Source organism: Apis mellifera, linkage group LG1, assembly GCF_003254395.2.
Source record: "Apis mellifera strain DH4 linkage group LG1, Amel_HAv3.1, whole genome shotgun sequence".
Lineage (NCBI taxonomy): Eukaryota > Metazoa > Arthropoda > Insecta > Hymenoptera > Apidae > Apis > Apis mellifera.
The window spans coordinates 8,700,861-8,724,305 of NC_037638.1; the positions used below are offsets into that span (position 1 = coordinate 8,700,861).

The 23,445-nt window shown below is 37.9% G+C and overlaps 1 protein-coding gene and 2 long non-coding RNA genes across 3 annotated transcripts in view; 2 read left to right on the forward strand and 1 right to left on the reverse strand.

Moving 5' to 3' along the window:
• The window catches only part of LOC410732 (3-phosphoinositide-dependent protein kinase 1), a 468,203-nt gene that overhangs the window by 165,924 nt on the left and 278,834 nt on the right, over window positions 1-23,445 (reverse strand). The gene's annotated exons all lie outside the window — the stretch shown is intronic.
• On the forward strand, window positions 414-23,214 carry LOC102653666. The gene is made up of 6 exons (XR_003305617.1): window positions 414-658; window positions 2,306-2,517; window positions 2,604-3,288; window positions 3,357-9,517; window positions 21,423-22,402; window positions 22,795-23,214. It is a non-coding gene; the product is annotated as an uncharacterized LOC102653666 (long non-coding RNA).
• Window positions 12,746-16,762, forward strand: LOC102653639. Its single transcript, XR_001704578.2, has 2 exons — window positions 12,746-16,413; window positions 16,599-16,762. It is a non-coding gene; the product is annotated as an uncharacterized LOC102653639 (long non-coding RNA).

The window sequence follows — 23,445 nt, forward strand, 5'->3', positions numbered from 1 at the left end:
ACTTCAAAAATAACCTCTCGCGTTCCTCTCCAACCATCTCGAGAAGTATTGGTATCTCGTCGCGATTCACGATCGATCGTGAACCTGAAACGAATATCAATTGTTCGATTAATTAATTAAGTGAAATTCCGGATTTTATTCCGTTCGAATTTCAACTTTTCTCGAAACGATTGGAAACCGAGACGCGGTGAAATTCGCGACGAAATTGGAGTAGCCGCGCTATCGCGACCGCGCATGCGCTCCTCGAACGTATCTGTAAGTGAAAGTAGAAATGCTCGGTGGGCCTCTATAGAAAGTGACATTATACGGGAACGAATACAAATCATAAAGGTAAACGAAGCCCGCAAACGCTCGTTTCGCCGTGGTTTCCCCGTTCCATAAACAAAACAAACGAAACGAGCGCGCCTCGGTTAATATCTTATCGGTAGTCGTGTCTCGGTACGTTGTTGTGCGTACGTCGTTGATAACGTATCGTTTCCACGGTGCTGATACGCATTTCGTATTCACGTCGTTTCACAAAGAGATCCCGTTTCCCCCGTTGGTCATCGGGGGAAGGGAAAAGCTTGGTTTTTTTCGCACCTGCGTTTCTTTGTCTGCGATCCGAGACACAATGGAGAAAAATGGGGCATTAAGCATCAAGATAAACATCAAAAGATAAGTAAGAATTTCTTACGATAAAGAGAATGGAACGAACGACTTTCGAACCTTTTCAAAATCTTCTTTATTATCGTCGTTGCGTGATCATGTTAATGCGTATGTTTCTTTTAAAGAACGAAAATGTTAGATCCCTTGAAAAATTCCTAAACGTTGGACGATGATTCGATGTCTCTAATATCGTTACCTTATAAAAGAATATTTTTCCATTTGCCCTTATTCTATCATTTTTCTTTTTTCCTTTTTCGAAATTAGTTGATTCGTTCCATCTTCCAAGAGTAATTCTTTCTACGCATCACGCGAGTCTCTAATTTTTCCACCGATCGTGCTATTCCTCTTCCTCGGTGTTGTTCGAAATCGTTTTCACGGATAAACTCTCTCTCTCTCTCTCTCTTGAAGAGGAAGAAGAAGAATGATTCGGTAGAAAATTTGCAAGATGCGTGGAAAAATTTGATTTCCACAAGGAGGGTGTACGATCGATGGTCGAAAATTTGATCCGAGAGTCGTCGAAACGAGGTTAGACCTCGGTGGAAAGGGATTCGTTTCGTATCCGGTGAACCAAACCGGAGTCTTCCGCCCCCGCAATCGAGTTTGCGCCACGATACTGTATATGCATGAGATTTTCCAATATTTTATTTCGTTTATCGGTTCCGTGGGCGCAAAGATTGTGTTTGTTACGAGGAAGAGAGGACCTCGTCGCTTTAACATCGACCCTTCGGACCGAGTGAACGGAATTATCGAGAATTTTCTGGGAAAGGAGAGAGAATTTTGCGGGACCAACGCGTGAATGTATATATATTTAAATATTATTCGAAAATGACGGAAAGCAAGGGGTAAGTTTTGGTTTGGAAATATTCTCTTTACGGGGACTAATTACCGGATACCAGTTGGACAGTTTTTGTAATCCGTTGCGATCAATATCTAGCGGGGAATAAAAAGCAATCGGCACGAGAGATCGCTTCGAGCGATGGAACGATAAAAAGCGAGGAGATTATTTTAATTTTCACCGATCGTACACCAATAATTCATTAATATGGATACATAATTGCAAATGCGGAAACCGCGAAGCTTATCGTCGGCCGGTAATAAATTTACATCACGATTGTATATACCTGTGGCCCCGTAAATATTTCATTAATAATCCTCTTCGATAATGAGTGTCTCGTAAAATACACAAGTGACACGAGAATTGCCTCGTTTCCTCGAGATAATCAACGGCGACACGTGCCTAGATGTTTACGCGATTCGATTTCTGCAACGAGAAGCGCATCTCATTTTTCAAGCGAATCAAAATGGGCGAGAGTTTATTAACATATTCGAACGAAACGTTATGGTATATATTAAAAATATGTGAGTAAATGGAAGAGGTTGGCTCGATTAAATAAACCTCGAGCGAAATAGTTTCTCCTCTTCTCAATTTCAAATTGAAACGTAAATATGTAAAATTGCTTGGACAAAGATTCGAAAGACACGCTCGAATTAATTTTTTCGACCAACTGCTTCTAAAAAATTGGGATAAAAAGAAGAACATTGTGATTCATACTGAATATATTTAAACGTTTTTTCAAATACGAAAAATTAATAATTTTTCTATTGCACTTCATACAATCGATATTCGAATATTTTACTTTTCATGTTATTTATACCGTAGATCTGTAAAATGCACGAAGAATCTATGCAACAAAAAAAAAAAGAAAGTCAAAAAAGAAATCATCAAGAGGTATCAAGAATATTTGATTATTATTACCAGTTAAGAAAAAGAAATCGAGAGGAAAAAACGGCGAGGCACAACAGGAAAGGAGAAAGAATCGAGATCGTGGAATATTTCGGCGGAAGGCGACGAGAGATCGGTCGCTTTTTCTTGTAAATTTCGACCGTGTTACATCACACAGTGGATTTAGCTTCTGGATAATTTATCCCAATCGAGTCATCGTTCCTTTCTCTTACAGTGCGGCCGGTTGTGGGCCGATCTGGTGCGCCACGTCAGTCGTTGGAATTAATTTTGATATAAATACCCCGTTACATCATGAGCTTACTCCAATTATGGGAAAGTAGAATTTTTCTTTTTTTTAAAAATCTTTTTTCCACGCGCGAAAGTCGTGGACCGATTCGGGTGACATATCAATCGTTGCAATTAATTTTGCAATAGGTACATGTGTTAACGACGTTATAACCCGAACGATGTTGAAGTGACAGTGCCTCTTATTCACCACATGCTGTACAGAAGGATATGTCCCAGTTTTGAATGAAGTTTGTCCATATATACCAGGTGAGCAAAAGACATGGAACATAAAGTTTAGTTTCAAACGAGATATATATTTCTCCATAGAAACTTTTATAACACGAGTATTTAATATTTAAGTTGAATACCGTGTTTAGGAATGCGAAGTGTCGTTCAATGGAGGATAAAATTAAATATTAAGATTGCAATTTTTAAATATCTATCAATCTTTTCCAATAATCTGTCTTAATCGTGCGAATATATTCCAGAATAAAAGAAAATATTTTTTAAAACACAGCTCCAATTTTCACTGATTCTTTCACGAAGTCTATATACATTTATATGTAAAAAGAAAAAAAAATCGAATACCAATAAAAATATTAATATTATCCTGAGTAACTACGATAAAACAGGTAAGTACACGAAACTTGAAAAAAAAAAAATGATAAAAATTAAACGATATCATCGTCGATATTTCCAGCAAGTGGACAACGTTCGTCGGAATTGCGGCCAGTTTTCCAGTTACAGAACTGGTCCAAACCCCTTCTCCCTCGTACGACGACAATTACCGGAAGAGTTTATCGCGGGGAACGGCGAACGAAAGCAAGATTCTCCCCCTCGGGCGCGGCTGCTCTTCAAAGGGACACAGGGAGAGGAGGGGGAGAGGGTTGGGAAAAAAAACGAGGGATAAGAAACAGACGTTTCCTTTGTTTACCAAGGAACGCTTTGTTCGTGGCCCCGGGCTGGGAGGCGAAGGGGGATGGGAGGAGGGTATGTTTAATTTTTCGCACGCAAACCCGGGTTGTGACGCGAGACGCCACTCGTGCCATGCTTGAAATTCCCGTCACAATGGTGTTTGCTCCAGGTTGCTTCGCGGTCGAACATTCGCGTCGTTCCTGCACTGCATTTACCCGATGTCAGAAAGCATGCAAGGGTTAATTAGCATGGTAGAGCAATTGCATTTCGTACCGAACAAGGGTGAGAGGATTTGTTTGAACTTTTGATTTCGTTCAAGGCCCCTTCAACCCGTGCTCTCGCGAATGGAAAAGAATTTTTCTCCTTCTAGAGTGGCAGAATTTGATCAAACGAGTTTTACTCGAGAGAAATAATAACGATTAGAGAATTATTGACCGGAGAAGAGGAGGAAAAATTAAAAACTATCAACCCCCTTCTCTCACCCCCCAAAAACATTAACATATTATTTCGCTTCGAGAGGAAGCCCAAGTCAGGAAGGGAAATCACTATCGTGGGTCCAATTGCTTTCGATCTCGCGACGAATCGAAGGGTGGAACATCGTCCAGGCATTTCGGGAATTTTGCCAATTAAAATCGACGGACGGGAGGGAAAAAGGTCGGGTATTGGCCGATCGGCCCCGAGGCCCTCTCCATGTAAACGGTACTCATAGGAATGTCCTTGGGCGCGACAGTTTCGCTAATTGAAATCGATTACGGGGGGCCCGGGGGCATCGTTTTTCCATCGCTTTTCACCGCCCGCGCCCCCCAAGGAGGAGGAGGAGGAGGAGGAGGAGGGAGAGTGCACAATTACCCGGGGCCACTCGCTTCGCTGCTTCCCGGATATTCCCATTTTCCGCGGAGAGTGCTCCTCGCGCGAGTTTACGTCCGATCCACGAATCGACTCCTGTTTTCCTCCTTCCTTGGAGGCGAAGGGGGACATCTGCCACGGCCACCTCTCGTCACCGCCTCCTCTCCCCTCGATACGATTCGCGTCGTTCGATTAAGGAGAGGAGAGACGGGAAGAATATGTCTGGTGTGGTAATGGTGAAGGATGAATATTATTAGTAGCGTGGTTATTAGTAGTTGGGGAGAGATCGTTGATTTTTTGAAAAAGAAGAAGAGGAAGAAGAAGAATTGGTGTTCGAGATGAATATTATTAGTTGAGAAAGTGGAGGAGAGAGAAGGGAACAGATAATTGAAATTATTTAAGTAGAGATATAAATGATGTTCGAATTTCGACGACGCTTTTTGTTGAAAGAAAATTGTCAATTTGTTTTTAAATCATTCTTTTTCGTAATAGAAATAGATAGATGATAAATGATGAATGAAGATGATGAATCAAGTTTTAATAAAGAAAAGAAAAAAAGAATGATCGTATACTCTTTAAGAGTTTTGTCAAAGTATATCAATCTGGAACGAGTAATATCGATCACAATTACTCATAGAGAACGAAGATGATTCGACCGATATAATACACGAAGACCATTTCGTGGCGAGTAGACCATAGTCATTCGAAAGGGTTAATAAGTCTAAACTGTTCATTAAAGGTTTCCTTTACGAGAAGTGGTTTCCTAATTGGGTGGCGTTAGAACCAAGATCAATTAGAAACGGTCTTTAACGAGAATTTAAGTGGCCAATTCTCCCCTTTCGCCTTTCTACAATATTCAACGCCGTGCCGGCAAATAGTGCAATTTAGTTCGCCAATCGTCACACTCCGTAAAATAATAAAAATCCAATCTTTCTCTCTCCTCCGAAAAATACCACGGTTTAAAAACATGCTTGCCTACGCACGAGAATTTCCTTCTTCAGAAATTTTTCAAAATTCTCAGGCAGAGAGAAAGTACATTTCGATATATATATTCAAAATTCATATCTATCGTTATCATTATTTTGAACGTGTTCGTAGTGTGATCTCTCAAGTATCGATTCTTATTGTTAGTGACAAAGAATCACGGCACACACAAGCACATACAATTCTATCTAAAAGAATTGAATGATTACTTGAGCATCGAATTAAAAATACCAATGCTTCCAATTCTATCCTTCTTTCTCACAATTTCTCTCATGATAAATGTATTATCATAACATTACTAACGATATCATTCACGATATATATCTTTCGATATACTCTCCAAGACGAGACAACGATACCCTTATCTCAAGATTGTCCAAATTTTACAATAAAAAAATACCCCTTCCTTAATGAAAGATCAATCGAACTTTCTCTATGAAAAGAGAAAAAAAGAAGCTCTTTCCAAATAAATAGATTGACCATCGAATCACCATCGAAAATAATGAGAAAATGTCACCGTTAATGGAAGCGGAAGTAGAGAGGGAACGTTGCAAATATCGAGGAGGAGGGGGAGGGGTTAACCGAGGCAATTACGCGGAACAGCGCTTTATCCCGCTAACCTTATCCAGGACGCGGGTGCTTTTCGAGCCGTGGTTGACTCGACGGAGCAACTGGTGTCCAATGACGGGGCGCAAAGGCGAGGACCTCTTGAATGTACTTACATTTTGAACCTTACATATGCTCACCTTCTCGAGCGACCCATCGTCGCGGTAAGCTCTCTCCGCTTCCTGTACACCGATAGCTCGTGTGCCTGACAAATAGACGCTGGCCCGCCGATGTGTGTGGGTGTCCTCCTCCGCTCGGCTATGTACGCGTTCACACACCGATGGGACCGAGAGATGGAAGAGAGAAAAAGAGAGAGAGAGGGAGAGAGGGAGAGAGAGAGAGGGAAGGTTGGTTAATCCGCACATGTGTGATGACAATCGTGAACCACCTGTTGAACGGCACCGATACCCAAGGCTCTCTACCTGGCTACAAAAGGAAGCCCCGAATTTCGATCGGACACGATCAAGTACTTCACTTTGTCCGACCACCCCCCGATAACTCGCCCCGCTATCAATTAATCCCTTGTTTGCCCTGTTTCGAACTTGAGCTTCGTTTCCCTTCGATCGATGAAATTTCTTTTCCTACTTTTCCCTCGTTCCGCTTGTTGAACGATTTATATTTGTTTTGATTGATTCTCTTTGAAAAGAGAATTGTTTCTTTTTGAGAAAATTTTTGCAATAGTTTTAAAAGTCATTATATTTATGCAAGTAGAATCGAGTTGATGATGGTTTAAAAATTGTTTCAAATTGTTTTTCCAAGAAATATATCGATTGTTGTATAAAATTGTTATACATCAAAGTTTTTATTATTATAAATTCTTCGTGACACGAATAAGTATAGTAATCGAGTTGTAAATGTAGTTAAGTAAATTTAACGATAATTCTGGAAAAAAAAAAAAATATCAAGAAATTCAACATCAATGTTTTAAAATTGCCTGTATTATTAAACGAATCGCAAACATTCATTACAAAACACTTATGAAAATTGACGTCATTGTGATAATCGATTCACGGTTGGAGAGATTGTGGCAATTTTGCAAGTGCGTCAAACGTGAAACCTTGGTCAAATTTGCCGTCACGGCATATCATATCTTCTGACATGTTGACATATCGAAGGTGAAAGAAAAACTTGTGAATACGAGGATCGAATTATATATATATATAGAAAGCGAAAGCTTTTTCGTATCGGGAATAAATGAGAAACGATCCTTTTCCTCTCAACCCAACCCATTCCATTCTATTTTCTAACGAAACTTTCCTTTCTTTTGAACAGATCTAACAACAAGATCCACGATGGATAAAGATCGACGAGATTTTCTTTCTTTTTTTTTTTTTTTTTTCAATTTCGGCGACGCATCCTCGACGCATCAAGAGATCGTGCGATCCTCGACGATAGATGTAAATCTATCCAGGTATCATTCCTCGTCCACGACCGTTTGAATCTCATTAACACGGTGAATGTGAAGGTTATTAGCGAAGGTTTCCACCAATCTCCGCCAAGTTGTGCGACAATCGCGTTATGTAATCGACAGCTGGGTGATTAATGGGTGAATTTGTTGTGTCGGATCGATTGCACGATCGTCGAATTAAATGTCAAACCGAGCTCGGACAGAAGTGGTTGATTTCTCTCCGATCCTCGATTTCGCAATTGGCGCATCGCGCTCAACTTTGCACAGATTCGATCTTGTTTGACGTGACAATTGGAAAATTTCCATTCTTCTCCGTTGATTATTTGAGATAATAACGAATAATAACGATTCTTCCTACGGGAAGGGAAGAGGAGGAAAGAAAAAAAAGAACGTCACGAGCAATTTAAGAATCTGTTCAACGTTATACGTTGGATGGAAAATGCACGAGGAATATGGAATAATCTGTATCATTTCGCACGCGAGTGTTGGAAGATAAATAGATGTATCCGCGGTGATTGTGCACACGTTCTTGAACCGCGATTTCGTGGCTGTCGCGATTAAAATGCGCTGGATTGGCCTGCGCATGCATATACATGAGACACATAACAGGTCGGTTGAATTACACGGAGAATTGACGCACGTTCCCGGTTTAAAACAAACGGCATGACAATGGGCGAGAAACGCGAGGAACACGGGGAGAGGCTCGTGGAAATTTTCGAGAGTGTTGCATTTGAGCCATAATACGTAATCGTACAACGTTTTGGAGGACGATCGAATTTTTCCCTATCTAAATTCGTTAATTTAATTTAAAATGGATCGATTTTCGACGATTTTCTAAAGATGGAAGATGCTAATTTTTGATATTTGGTTAATCGAGCGATAAATTTAATATTGAAGATTGGCCGAGAAAGGGTTTCCATTTCATATATCTTGTATAACGTTGCTTTGTTTCCAAGTGGCATATAGTATTAAGTAATCTCAGCAATTTTCTTGCAACTCCTGCCTTTTAACAATTTAGAATTATCGTCAAAATTGGCAATTTAATAAAACAGAGAGATTCTTTCCATATTTTTCTATATTTTTTTCCATATAGTGTCCAATTCTCTTCTGAAAAATCTACGTAACGGAGGAATCATACGATTGCAAAATTGCCTTTCACGCATATCGTATTTCTCATATATTTTCGAAACACGAAAGTCATCAAATATATATAAAAATACCGTCATCGCGACTCGGTAAATATGATACGATTGAAAGAAGGATGATTGGAAAAAAATATTTTCTCGTGTACGAATTTGGATTGAAGAATAACACGAAAAATATTGAGAATCATACCGAATTATTTCGATCGCCCTATTGTAATATTGGGCAGAGATGAGAAGAAATTAATACGTCCAACCTCGACGCATCAACGGCCGCGTATCGCTGCGCATATGAGCTCGTACGTACGCACAGGTTGCATCACGGAACACGTGGAACGTTGTTATCATCATTTTCTCACGGCGCGTACGCGCTCGATCCGTTATCGAGCGTTGGCTGGCGCCTTTTATGCGAGCCGAAGAGGATGAAGCGACACATTTTCGCGGCGAAACACGCGAATACCGTTGCTCTGTTATCGTTGGATCGTGCCGATGGCCATGTCTTCGACCTTCCTCCGATTGATTACCTTTTTTTGTATGGAAATATTAACCTCTCGAGGAAGCGATTTAATTTAAACAAGAAATTTTCCATGTGGATTTAATTTTCCTTTCTTCTTCTTCTTCTTCTTCTTCCTCCTCCTCTTTTTTTCTTTATGTAGAAATAGAGAACGGGAGAAATAAAAATTAGAATTAGAAATTATTGGACGGGTTGTTATCGATATACATTACTTAAATGCAAATTGGCAACGGGTATTTGCATTGTAGTCGAGTAATGTCTTGCTTCTAATTTAATGCAAATACGGTAAACGCGACTCTTTGGCATATATTATTTCAAATCAATTAGTGATACAAGTGATTAAATTTGCAAATTCAGAGACTAAAGATTAAAGGTTATGCGATACGAATTCAGTAGCTCTATTCGGGTTATCTCATCGTGCTCGAGGATAATGGGAAGGCCTCTATGTGAGTTGTGAACTGTTTTTCGATATTGTACACGTGCAGAAGAGTGAACGTGTTGTAAAAAAATCACCGTGTATTTTCTTTTTTTTTTTTTATCGCCGAAACGAAACGCGTCTTGGCCCTAAAGGAAAGTTAATCTACAGGCAAAAGAAATTATACGGAATTATAAGGAAGAGGTACATCCGAATTGACCCGGTAGCAAGCCGCCAAGTAGCCGCCATTGATGATATAATAGAAAGCGAAATAACAGGAACGCAGAAGCGGTGTGTAAGGGGTGGCAGGTCGCTGAAAGTTGGACCGACACGCGATCCGGAAGTTTCGCCAAGGATAAATTACAGGCTACGACGTAAACCGAGATTTTTGTCGAAAATATTTGTAATCTCGTGTATAGAAAGAAACGATACAAAAGAATCGGACGTGTTCTCGGGAACTCGATCTCTAATCACGCCAATATTTCTCTTGCTTCTTTCGATGAAAGAGAAGGAAAAAAAAAAGGAGGGAGGGGACGAAGAAAATTGAAATATAAAGGGTAATCGATCGCAATAATAATCGCGCACAAGAATTTGATAAATCGTGTTATTCCTCCCCCTTTTTTCGAAGATTGAAACGCAACGATGCGAGACGCAACGCGTATCGATACATCGGAAAGCTCTTTAAAGGATCTGCTGTTGGATAGGGTTTTGCAAAATGCAAAGATATTTCAGTTAACCATTACGCGAGAGGGGGGAAACGAAATCCGCGTTCCAGAAACGGTGGATTGGCCACCGTTTGATCGGTTTATATCGTGGCCGCGCAACGTGAAACAACCCGCGCCAGGGGGTTCTTTTGCTAAAATATACCGCCATGATCGCGGTAATGGCGCAAAATTACTGTATCGCGTTGTAAATTGCGCTCAACGGCGAAATCTGGCAATTTCGGATCGGATCGATAAGCCTTCTCTGTGTACTTGGTACTGGTTTGAAAACGAGCCTCTTTATCTCGAAATTGAAAACTTTGGAAACCTCTTAACGAAAACGGTGAAACGGCGACAATCTTGATACGTTAATGGTGTTAATGTTTTTCGTGAATGTTCACGCGGTTTCCTTTTTAAGCTATGTTCACATTTGATACGTTTGACACGTGTTCTCGAAAATATCAAATCGCTTTGTAAAAAATATTCTCAAGTGAAGACGAGAAGGAACGTTAAAATGTTTGCTCTTACTTCTGAATAACATTTCGAAACGGTTAACAATTATTGAACACGTAAAATTCATAAAATTACCGATTTTATCAACTCGAAGAAGACAAAAAGAATTCGAAGCATATTCTTTTAAAACTCATTAAATGTTATCGAATCGAGAAAAGGGTTATTCGATATATATGCAAAAAGTGAGAAAAAAAAAAGAATTAAGACACGCGTGTATCGGACCGCGACGCACAAGGCCCCGTGAAAATTCCTGAGTGGCATGTGTGCACATGTGAGCGAGTGTCGTAATCAGTCCCTTAAAGGGGCCCAAACACGGCGAGTCAATATTGGAGCAGTCTCGTTCTCTCTATCGCGTTGCTCGACCTGTTTAATCAGAGCAAGCGCGCGCCTCAAATCGTCGCGGCTCCACGTTTCTTCCGTTTGTCTTTCATTCGAGGGCGACGTCCGCCATTTTTGAAAAGACGATGCAGATTCATCGATGCAGCAATGGCTTAAAACCTGAGAAACGTGAATAATTCGAAAATTTTCAGAGTGATTCTAGCAAATTGTTCAATGGTGATATATTTTTGAAATAAAATGAAAATCACGTCGAATGAAGTGAGTTTAAAGTGCCAGAGTCTCAATTTTATGTCATATCGTTGTCGAAAATGCAAATTTGGAATGAATTCGGGAGAGGGGAAACTCGTTGTTAGTCAAGATGGAGAGACGGATGTATTTTTTTGAATTATTATTTCGCAAGAGCAACGATTAAAAGTTGACAGAGAAGCGGTTCCATACAGCGGACGTACAGGAAAATAAGGCGAAAATCCGCGATAACGAATATGTGGTAACTGACGCACGCCTGTTAAATCTTTACGCGCGTAGATTATTCAAACTTTTCTTAATGGCCTCTCACGAAATGCCACGACCTTAATCACCGCCATATAATTGCGCGACCTCCTCGTTCAACACACAAATATCTTGCCATCTATGGAGTTGGCTTTTCAAAAAAAAAGTATTTCTTCCTTCACCCTACCTCCTTTCTTTTTTTTTCTTTTCCCTCCCCCATTCACATCTCTTTCTCTTGTCTTTCTCGACCCCTTGTCTCGACTTAACCGCTATTAATCACATCCCCTCCAATAATTTGTCTCGTTCGTTCAACGAGTAGGAAACGAGTGTAAGTAAATACAGATTGTTCCAAAAAATGAGGGAACGTAGAAAGACGTTGAAGACTGGAATTTTCTCAAGTAATTTCAACTTTTGACTTTTTCCTTTTAAGAAAAAAAAAGCTTTCTTTTTATTGAGACCAATCATTGAGGAGGTAAACTTATCGAGCCGTGACGAGGAACGTAGTTTAATCGGATTAATTTTCATTTCAGTTAACAAAAAGAAGAGAGAAAACGATTGCTGGCCAATCACGGGGTACATTTATGCGGAAAGTAATCGAGTCTCGAATCCGGTTGCAAAGGAGTCGAACGCCTGTTTGGCGCCATTCCTCCACATAGTTGCCGCAATTACAGGTGGCGCTTGGCGCAGGATGGCTCGATAGGATTTTAAATAACAAACATCGCTCGCTTCCTGCGCCTCCGCTTTGCGTATCGTCCGCTAATGACGCTCTAATGACACGCTAATGGCACATCGGCACGCCTATTATCCCGGATCCGCGATAGCCTCGGCAACCCTCGTGTTTTCCTTATTTTCTTCCTTTCAACCCCCCTTCTCCACCGAGTAAATAACTCGACGATAGGATGTCATTATTATTCAGTATTCCTCTGAAAGTTTTGTTTCACCCTCCCCTCTCGATTTGTCTCTCCTATATTTCACGCTTATATTTTTTTATTATTATTTTGCTCTCGAAAAGTGTATTTATTTTTTTTTATTTTATTATTTGATTATTTGGCAAACAATTCCAATTTAATACGATGTTGTACATACTTTCAATAAAACATTCCTTCTCGATATCAAATTTTTATAGTTACATAAACACATGGCGATGTAAAATATGTAAAATGAGACAGAAAATGGATTTTTAAAAATTCCATTGAAAGTATGTACTACATAGTTTCGATTTTCTTTCTTCAGAGAGTACTTAAAAAAATTATTAACAAGAATATTATTATTATTACAGATATAATGGTGCATTCTTTACTAATTTCGAAAGAACATTCCTTGAACCAATATCCATAGATCAAACACACGCGTAAAACATGCGTGTATTAACTTCCTGTTTCCCCTGTTTCCATTTTGTATCCTTTTTTCTGCCACGAACCGCGCCATTTTCGAATATTTCCACCCTTCCCTCGTGGCGCAAAATCCACGGATTAGCGTGACTTGGAACGTCGAGTAAACTGTTATTGGATTACAGGGTGACGTAATTAAGGGAGCCGATAGAAATAAATCTTTTGCCTCGGCCAATTGGATAATTTGTGACGTACGATCCGCGGCTATCGATTCGATTTTATTACGGTTCACCCGTGTCCCCGTGGTTATTCTCGGATTTGTTTAGGCGATGCTCCCCCTCGTGTTTATCCCGATGGCGCAATGAGTCCAGGAAGGCATTTCGCCGTTTCCGGGCGTAAATCTTTCTTTTATGAGAGGGAACAGACAATTCGGGAACGGTTGGAACGGCTGTTCTTCTGGTGGACATTGTTGTAAATTTCATCGAAGTTAATCGTTTAATTTGTTGTATTTAGGGGAAAGTCTAAATTAATATTAATTGTTGATAATCCATAATCCACTTTTACCATCGAAAATAAATTTATTCATTCTATGTATATAAATCAATGAGATCAAAAAAATAAAAAAAGAAAGCTTCTTTCTCAATCGTTCAATTTCACAATCAAAATACTCCTTTAATCAGATTTACTCTCGGTTAAAAAGTCGTGTAAACGGTTCTTTCGTTGCATTGTTTGCACATCAGACGAAAGTTGGTCCAGCCAACCCCATTTTCGGCCGAAAATCGTGAAGCGAAGCGGAGGGATAGTTTTCGCGCAGAAATATTTACAATAATTCGGACGGATCGCGAACCTGGTCACTCGACTTCCCCCATGGGGAAACGTGTATCACCGGATCCAGCGGAAATTCCAACGGGACGAGAAATCCGGTCAGCGCATTCTCCCCGTTATCGGTACCGCTTATCGCCCCGCCGCAGAACGCGCTCCTAGCTCATTTCCAAAGGAATGGAATGGTCTCGAGAGGACGCAATTCCATTCAGAATACCGTGGCCACGCCACGTGGAGCCACGGATTTTTCAAAACCACGTCCTGACAGGATGCCTACTTTCCTCTATCCGCTCAATTGATTCCAATTATTAAGAATTTATTTGTGTTTGAGGATGCTCAATTGATTCCAATTATTAAGAATTTATTTGTGTTTGAGGATGCTATTGTTATTTTGTAAATAAATGGATGTACATATAATCGAAAGAAGAATGAATTCACTTTTTTCGAATTATTGTGCATCACTGTTGGATTCTACTCCTGGAAGCGTAGTATTAAGTTTAATATGATCCCAATACTAGATACTTATTAATTGATATCATTATGATAATTAAAAACTATTAAAGGGAACGGACGTAGAGTAATTCCTTTCTTCTTTACAGTTAATTAATCGTAATCCTCTCCGAGATGTTGACAAGTTCAAGAAAAGAAAAAAGAAAAGAAGTAACGAGAGCGAGCGAGCGAAAGAAAACTGAAACGCCATTCACCCGGTCGGAGGCGAACTAGTTTCGAACGATTGATAAAAAGGAAAGAAAATAGAAAATAGGGCTATCGGTCGGAGAGACACCGTTTCCTGTCCGGGCGTCGATATCGAGGACTCGCGGGGGACCTTGAAAGGCACGCGCGGAATCCGGCTCCGGGCCGCGTTTCTCCGCGCCCCCGACCGATTTCCCGTTCTCGCGAAACGATACCCACACTCTGGCCCCCCTCGCTCGTGATTAGCCGCCATCTCGAATTAACCGGCCGTCTATCCGCTCGTTAAAGTCTCGATGAAATTCCTTCACGCTCGCGGTTACGCAATCGCGGTTGGCCCGAAGGAATTGCCAATTTATCGCCTCGAGAGGATCTCGTTTCTTTCTTTCTTTCTTTCTTTTTTTTTTTCAATCCATGTGGAACAGGGTCAAAGATTTGTTTCGAGATTATTTTTTTTTTTAAGCGTGGAAATCTTTTGAACCTTTTCTATTTGAAGATTTTTTTTATTTCTGTTTCAGGGGCTGAACATTTAAGTTCCATTTGTGAATTAATTGGACGAATTATTGGGGAATTTATTTTTCAGATTTTTGTAAAACGATTTAAGAAACGAGGCCGGGTGAATGGAAAGATCGTATGCAGATCATGTCGGTGAAAAAGAATCATATTGCCAGGAGTAATGAGGGCACCGGTGTTTTTCTTTTTTTTTTTTTTTTTCGCAACTTTGGACGAGATATATCTTGTGATATAAACTTGTCGCTGACAGATGTTTTGTGTCGCAATATATATATCGTTCGTATGCTAAGGATGAAATATAATTATCTTTTATCCTTCGATATTTGTTTAATATTTTATATTGAAAATGGTATATCAAAGATTGCAAGAAATTTTCGGTATATTAATTTTTATTTGATACGAAGAGGAAGAAACAAGAGGGCAGGAGGGAAAAATGCATCGAGGAACATTCGTAGTGAGAACGCGTATGGAAATGGAAATCCGAATATCTATCCGAAAACTCTTTTGCACCTTTTACGTTTCTTCGAGGAAAAATCTATGACACATATGTTCACGTCACCCACATTGAACGTGTTAAAATTGAACGTCACTTATCGGACACTTTGAAATATGTATTCCACATCTTGTCTTCTTCTTCGTTTCTTTCTTTTTTTTTTTTTTATTCCAAATTTTCAGATGATACATTTCATATTATAATAAAAGAGATATCCCCTCCGTAATAAACGATATTGCGACACGAAATATCTTGTCCTATATCATCTCATATCTCGCGATAGAAAGGATCAATCCTTTCAATGGTAAGCAATACTTTTGTTATTTTAAATATTGCGAAATTTTGAAAATGTTACAAGGAGTATTCTTGGCAAAAAAAAATTTATTGAAGTTTTAAGCGTTATTATGTAACAAATGGAACTTCGTATCGTAAATTTATAAAAGATATTATCGGTTAATATTGTTTGTTCGACAAAGTACGTGATATAGCGAATATTTCTTGTAATTTTAATTAATCACTTTGCGATAGTATTTTGAAGGAATTTTATCTTCTTCCTCGATTAATCGTTGTGTTAAAATACTTCACACTTTTTAAAATATCCACGCGTGAAACGATTTGCATTTTTATGCAGCCAATATATCGGTTGTGATTGCTGAATCATATTCTCGTTTGTTTTTTTTTCGAAATATTTAAATTTTAAGTTAACTAAATTAAATTTAGTTGGAAGAACATATTTTTTATTCAAATATTGAAATATCCGTTTTTTTTTTTTTAAGGAAAACAGGAAGGTAAAGTTCAAAAGTATGAAGTGATTACACGATAGAGTTTGATTTTGATTATTATTTTATTCATCTTAATACATTTTTATTGAATAGATGACAAAGGGATAAGGAAAGCTTGTTCATTATAAAAAGAATATAAAAAGAGAAAATATTGGAAATATCGGAGAATGTTGTTGAAGGAATTGTTGAAGCATGATATTCGAGAGAAATTTAATTTAACTCGAATGGAGAAATTGAACAAATTTTACCAACTGGTATCTTTTTACTTAAAATATTAAAAATTGTTATAATTAAAAGATTTTCCAAATCCAACTATAATTATTTGATAATTGCTTTTACTTATTTAATAATAATAATAATAATAATATCAAATAATTTTAACAATGCCATAAAATGTTCCTGCTCAAATAAAAATTTTTGCCAATATAAATTTCTTTAGGCGGCGCTTGAATCTCCATTTTACGAAATCTTGGAAGAAATAATTAACATTCACCGAGGATTTTTCAAGGAATATCATCGCAAGAAATCATAATTTCCTAGGAAACGGAAAACTGCATTTTCTTCGCGGAAGTGCTTCTTATCTCGAATAATTATTAATTTCAAGGAAAGTTAATTTTTTCCCTCATTAACAGTCCTATCCTTAAACGAACATTTAAGCATCCTGTATTCAAAACCAAACTGCGGAATTTCCTTCTAAAGAGTCTTCCTTCCTACCGTACCGTAATTTTCCGTGCAGATATATATTTTTTTCTCAAACATAAAAAGCAACACGGTCCTTTAGAGAGATTGAAATCGCGAACGAAGTGGATTGCCAATTAAACTCTTGTGTCAATATACTGCCTTACGTTTATATCATTATTTAACTTTTAATCTCTAAAGTAATATTTTTTTTATTACGAGATTCTCAACTTGGAAAGTAAATAATAATTCGGATAGATTCGACAAAAAACAAATATTAACAAAAAAAAAAAATCAGAACCAGAAACTTATAATTTTCTAAAAACCGATAAATCATTCCATAAATTCATCATTTTCTCGATTCAAGCTTCAAAACACGGAAGAAAAAGAAAGTTTCAGATCAAAATGCATTATCCACATCGATTTTCATTCTCGCTATCCGTCCATTTTCCTTTTTTCTTTTTTCTTTTTTTTTCGCTGTTCGTAAACCTTGAACAGTTGCAAAATCATTCGACACGTGTAGCTTATAATCTATGGAAAACAACGAGACATAAGAGACGATCCGCTGGAGGCGCTTTCGATAACGACGAAGGATGCGATAAACGCGAAAAACAGTTTTCATTAACTGACGTATTCCGTGCGAAGCTCGCGTATCTAATACGGTAAACACGATGCATATTTATAAGCGTATATTTTTTTTTTCCTTTTTTTTTTTTTTTTTTTTTTCCTCCTCGTTGTCATGCACGAATTTCGACGAGGAACAGTTTTTATTTATGTCACGGCAAAAGGAAGGCTGCCTCGTCCATGCGTGGATTGAAAATATATGTATATATATATATATACTTTATATACTACTTTATGATAGTATGTTAGCCATCTTGTCTCCTCCTCTTGGATTATTCAATACCGAATTTATATTCGACGTGACGAAGGATATTTAGGACTTGTTTGCTTCGCCAGTATATACTAGCACTTCGATCAATTTACCGGACTTTAATGACTTTAATCTGACAGATGTTAGTCACTTCGAAGTCCAAAGTCTTTGGGATTAAGTCGAACACGAACATTGGACGCTCCATTGGTATTTTCGTAACCGAAATCGAAAAATTCTTCCTATTCGTATCTTGTCATCGAAACGTGCATATACAGTAAACGATTATTAAATGAAAGTTTTTGGACGATATATCATTGATATTTCGATCAATTATTTTTCTAATTTATACATTTTTTTCTTTTCTAATTTCTTAAAAATTCATCGTCCGACAATACAGTCGTTTATTTTAATTTAATGTCCCCGGATTTATACGATTCAAATGTTGCTGTTTCGCAGACAAGACACTAGTGTTCTCCATATCGCGTCATTTAATCGCCTTCGTAGAAATTTGCAAAAGCAAAACGATATCTCTTCCCTTTTGATCTCGACAACAATCTCGTAGCAGTGACAAATGCGTAAATCTGAGAATTGAAATTCTCGAGTGAACGACTGTGTAAATGTCAATCTTTCTAGATCAAACCACGTCACGATTTTGGAAAATGATTCTCGAAGCAAACGGCCGCTTATTTTAGATTCACTTTGGGACAATTATACGTTGCAGACTTTTTCCTCTAATTTGATTACGTCAATGGCAACGATCACGTCGACTCATCGTTTCGTTATCGTCGATATTATCGTGTCTTCTGACGACAATCCGACGCTTTTCGGTCAGCAGGAGGTCCCGCGTCTATTTCCGCCCACCATGATTACGTAAATATCACGAAGGTCTCTACCTTTGCTCCAACAGATCTGGCCAGCAACGATTTTTCCAACTTTCGTCAAATTTTGTAGGACCAATAATCGAATCATACGATAAATTTATGAAAAAAATATCTTTATATTTCATTTATATCTCTTTATATCCAAACAAATCTTTCGATTATACCATTCCTCTTTTACTATTACAAAATATTCCTTTTTTCTTCTTTTTTATTGAAAATCATCAAATAATTTTAGTAAAACGAATTTTCATATTTTTTTTTTTTTTTCATATTTCACATTCGTACCACGTTTCGAATTTTGCATGGGGTGTACAATCAATCTTGAGAGAAAAAAAAAAAAGAGTGGAAAAATTTATTTTCGCGTTATCCTTCCTCCTTCGTATTTGATTGGAAAGAAATCATTACCAGGGTTATCCGATTAGTGGTGGTATATATCCGTTATCGCGCTGCTTTGGGAATTAACCGGTTAATTGTTATCGCGGCCACGATAAAGCGGTAAGACGTCGTCGATGCCTCTTCATTTTCGTTTCCTTCGTTCCGTCAGCCGATATCAGGAGAACCGGCGCCGCGGCAATTAACGCTGTCAGCGGGCGCGATTCGAGGTCTGCGAGCGCAGATAGCGTTGCATTCTGCCAAGTGAATTGGCAGGAAACGTATCGTCGGCCGTCGAGATATTTTCATTTTACAACATCTATTTTTGTATCGTTGTATCACTCATCCCTGTGTGAAAATAAATATCCGCCAACGGAAACGTAACCGTGATTCAAAACTTTGACTCACCGCACACCTTTGACAAACTTTCAAGAAAAAGTTTCGACTCGTCTCTGGGAGATTATTATTGGGATTCAACGAGAGAGAAATGATATTTTATTTCATCTAAGAATTAACGAGTATAGTATATGTTAAGAGAATTTTCAGGATCGCTTTTCTTCGATCGTTTATTTTTAGTGAAACGAAGCACAATGTGGAATTTGAGATTTTATGGAATCTATTTCTTAAATAGATAGATTTTTGGAAAATATTTATTATTCATTTATCGTTTAAGAAAAATGTTTTTTTTTATTAGTAGGTATAGTATATAGCTGAAAGCTAGGATGAATTCATTATTTACCGATATATATTTTTCGAAAAGCTATATATCAATAGACTCGTGACATTTTCATGTTTGTCGACGTTGTCGTAACTTATAAAAATTGACGTGATATTATCTTAGCGCGTCATGTACAATGTCATATTGTCACAGAAAGGCAATAGTATATGAATTTTTGGCCAAAAGACAAGTATAATAATGCTTGGCCATCCAACGTGCTCGCACTGATTTGGCTTCATAGCTTCTAAAAATACGAATGAAAGAAACAGTATAATGTTCCAACCGTAACAACCGTGACAAGGATATTCAAGACAATTCCGACAATAGAAATTTATTCTTGCGTTGATTGGCCGTGCCAATGTCAACGAACATGTCAAAGGAGGAACGTTTAACAAGATGGATGATTTTTTGCGAAACGATGATCAATCTTGTATCGTTATTTTCTTCTCTAAATTTTAAGAAGCGGATAATCATCGAAGAATATTCAAGAGAAAGAGGAAAAGTAGGACGATTGGAAAATCTTCAACCAAATTTCTTTCTACAAATTTCAACGAAAAATCAATCATCCACGAATCTCTCGGAAAAGAGAAGAAGAGGGAAGAAAATTTATCTTTCTTCAAATTTCAAGAAGGCGAATCATCCGATCATCCACGAATTTTTCAAAAAGCAAGGAAGACAAAAAAATCCGTCTTTCTTTCTTTCTTTCAAACCTTAATAAACCGAAAATCGATTCAAGAGAAACAGATCTGCTCGAGATCTGCCAAGTTTTTTTTCTTTCAACGATATTGTGATGATCCAAAAATCTATCGCGAGGGAATTGGCCGCTTTTTTTTGCTATTTCGAGCTGATACAAGAAGCCGCCATTTAGCCCGTTTTCTTCTCTTCTGGACTGGCCAACGAAACAGGAAAACGACTGTGTCCAACAGGTGTCGTTTAAGCCGGTTCCCTCGACCCGTAATGAACATTCTCTTTTATTTACCGTTCACCAGGCTTCGCGCGCTCCGCCCGATGACGTGCCTATTAACGTCCACGATTGCGTGTACCAACGTGGACAGACCTTTCTTATCCGGCCCCAACACGGATCTCTCGATTTTTATTCGACCGATAATGCTCGCTTTTACGAGGCACGCGTACCACGATTCTGATTGGTAGCTCGTGCGATAATACGCGTGTACGCAAAATATGGACGAGGATCGCTCGAATTTTCTTTCATCGTTGATATTTATATATAAATATAAATATTAATGATACAAATTTTCAAATGATGCTAATGAGATTGAAAAATTGAAATTTGTCTTATCTTCTCACAATTCGTTTCCAAGAAACGATCAAATAAGTTATACGGGGAATAAATTTTAAAAAAATTTTCATATCTTAAATGTCATGCCGGAACGCGATTATTAAAATTTATCGGCAATTGAAACCAATGAATTTTCTATGTCTTGCGTCGAGAATTACGTCGATAATAATGGAATAATTATTTTCCAAGTATTTCCCAATTCTTTTCATTTTTAATCCAAAATCATCGTGTTTTTATACTACATGATATTAATCATTAGAAATGTCGAAGATTCTCTCGAATATCGATAAACGATAATGACTTATTATGATGATGGATCATTATCAAGCTGAGCCAAGATTGTTGATTTTATATCTATCGTCGTTTTGATAATTATCGCTTAAAAACACGGAACATCTGACATCCGCAGCAACGCTAATTATGGTGAATCTTCCTTACAGCAACTTCGAGTTTAACGAGGAGGCTCTTAAACGTGGTTCTTCTTATCGGCTCGACGATGAAAAGGCTACGACAGAAATTGGTCTGTTTCACAATCGGTTGTACGACGTTTTAAACTACAATTTTCACGTATCTATCGAGTATTGTTCCTCGTATCGAGTTTACATAATTTAGAATCAAGAAAAACACTAGGAATTATGTTTGTTACATTATTGCTAAATTACTGTTGAAGAATTGAAGAAGGGGCAACGAGTGAACAATGGAAATATGAAACTAAATGATTGACAAGCCCGTAATGAGAATTTATTGCAATCTACTTTCCAGTAATCATCAAGCTATTATTAATCGTACGACTATCGATAGATCAACTACTTATGATTATTAAAATTGAAAAATATGAGAATTCAATTTCTGAAGAAACAAAAACGAGGATTGATATTTAACCGTTCATTTTCTAAAATAATCCAACCCCTGCTATGAAAAAAATATTCATATTCGAACAAGAAAAATAATTTTTCGTTGTTTTAACAGGATTGCAAGGATGAACAGATTTCGTATTTACGATCTTGGCTAATCTTAAGAATCATCGTTTTATCGTATCTCGTGAGTTTTCAAGGAAATGGTCGATTTCTTGGATGGACAAGGACAACTCTGAGGGATGGGAAAATTCGCTGGGATAATCCTGGGCAGAGTGAGAAACGAGAGAAAAAAAAAATACTGAGAAAAAAGAGATTGTCGAAAGAAAGCAGACAGTTTCGAGAAAAAGAAGGCAGCCCTGTTTTCTAATCTATTGACACAAAGGATCAACTAATGGCGGAACCTTCCTAGAAAGGTCGAGCCATTTGGAAAATTTCGAGTTTTCCAGAAACAAATCTACCTAGTCTTGCACAACGACAAGAAGTTGTAAATTAACGACTGGGAAAGAATAGTTTGTAACTTGGAACTTTTCTTGTTCAAAGAAAATTCCTGCTCTTGACTCGAGGTAAGTGGAATTCTTGTTAAGAGTGGTGGGGAAACGGTTTCTTTTGTGAAAAGGATCGTCGAGGGAAAGATACATTTTTCATGGAATGGAGTTGTTTGGATGGATGAAAATGTTTTTTTTTTTTTATTCTTTTCTTAGAAAATTTTAAATTTATCAATATTCTAGATTATTTACTCATTTGATTTATTTAAATGTCCTACGATATGCGTATAATTACATTTGGAAAATTGGAAGAAACTTTTTGTCGCGAATGCACTTTAGATATATAGAAAAATATCGTTCATTGAGACTCAATCTTTTCTAATTTCTAATCAATTTTATTTATTTATCAATTTATTCCTCGCTCATAATATACGAAACGTAATCCATTCTATATCTATTTCCATCAACAGGTTTCTCCCATCGATGAAGCCGTCCGGATCCCCTTCGATCCCTGCGCAACATCTGCTCTGATCATGAACGCATAAAGGCAAGAAACCGTGAGAAAGCACCGAATCGAGGGGCAATTAAGAGATCGGCGATCGATCGAGGGATCCACCGTTTCCCGGAAACCGCCGCAGGAAAACGGTTGTTGGGAAAGGAACCGTTCTCGGGTTCGGGGGCTTACGCGCTTGGAAGTCGCTTTTGGAGGTGAAAATTGTGATACAAGATGTTACAAAAAAATGGTAGATAATAAAAAAAATATTCGTGATAATTTTGTTACAGAATGAATATTTTGAGACGAGTATAAATCTCTATTTTTCTTGTTTTATTCTCCAAAGTAATAATATTGGGAACTGCTAAAAAATAAAATCGTTGTCTTATTGAAATTACATAGAATAAAATCTTATATCACACTGGGCTATAATTTAGTATCTAATTAATTCGCGAAAACGACTTTTTGAAACGTCTCCAAAAGGAGTCATGCATTTGGCCACAGTAAGAAACCAGTCTCTCTACACACGTTTCAAGCTTAATTATCCGCTCATCGCTTAATTATTTTCCTCTCATTGTCAACCAGGATAATCAGCTCGCGATTCCTAAGCGGAAATTGCGGAAAGAAG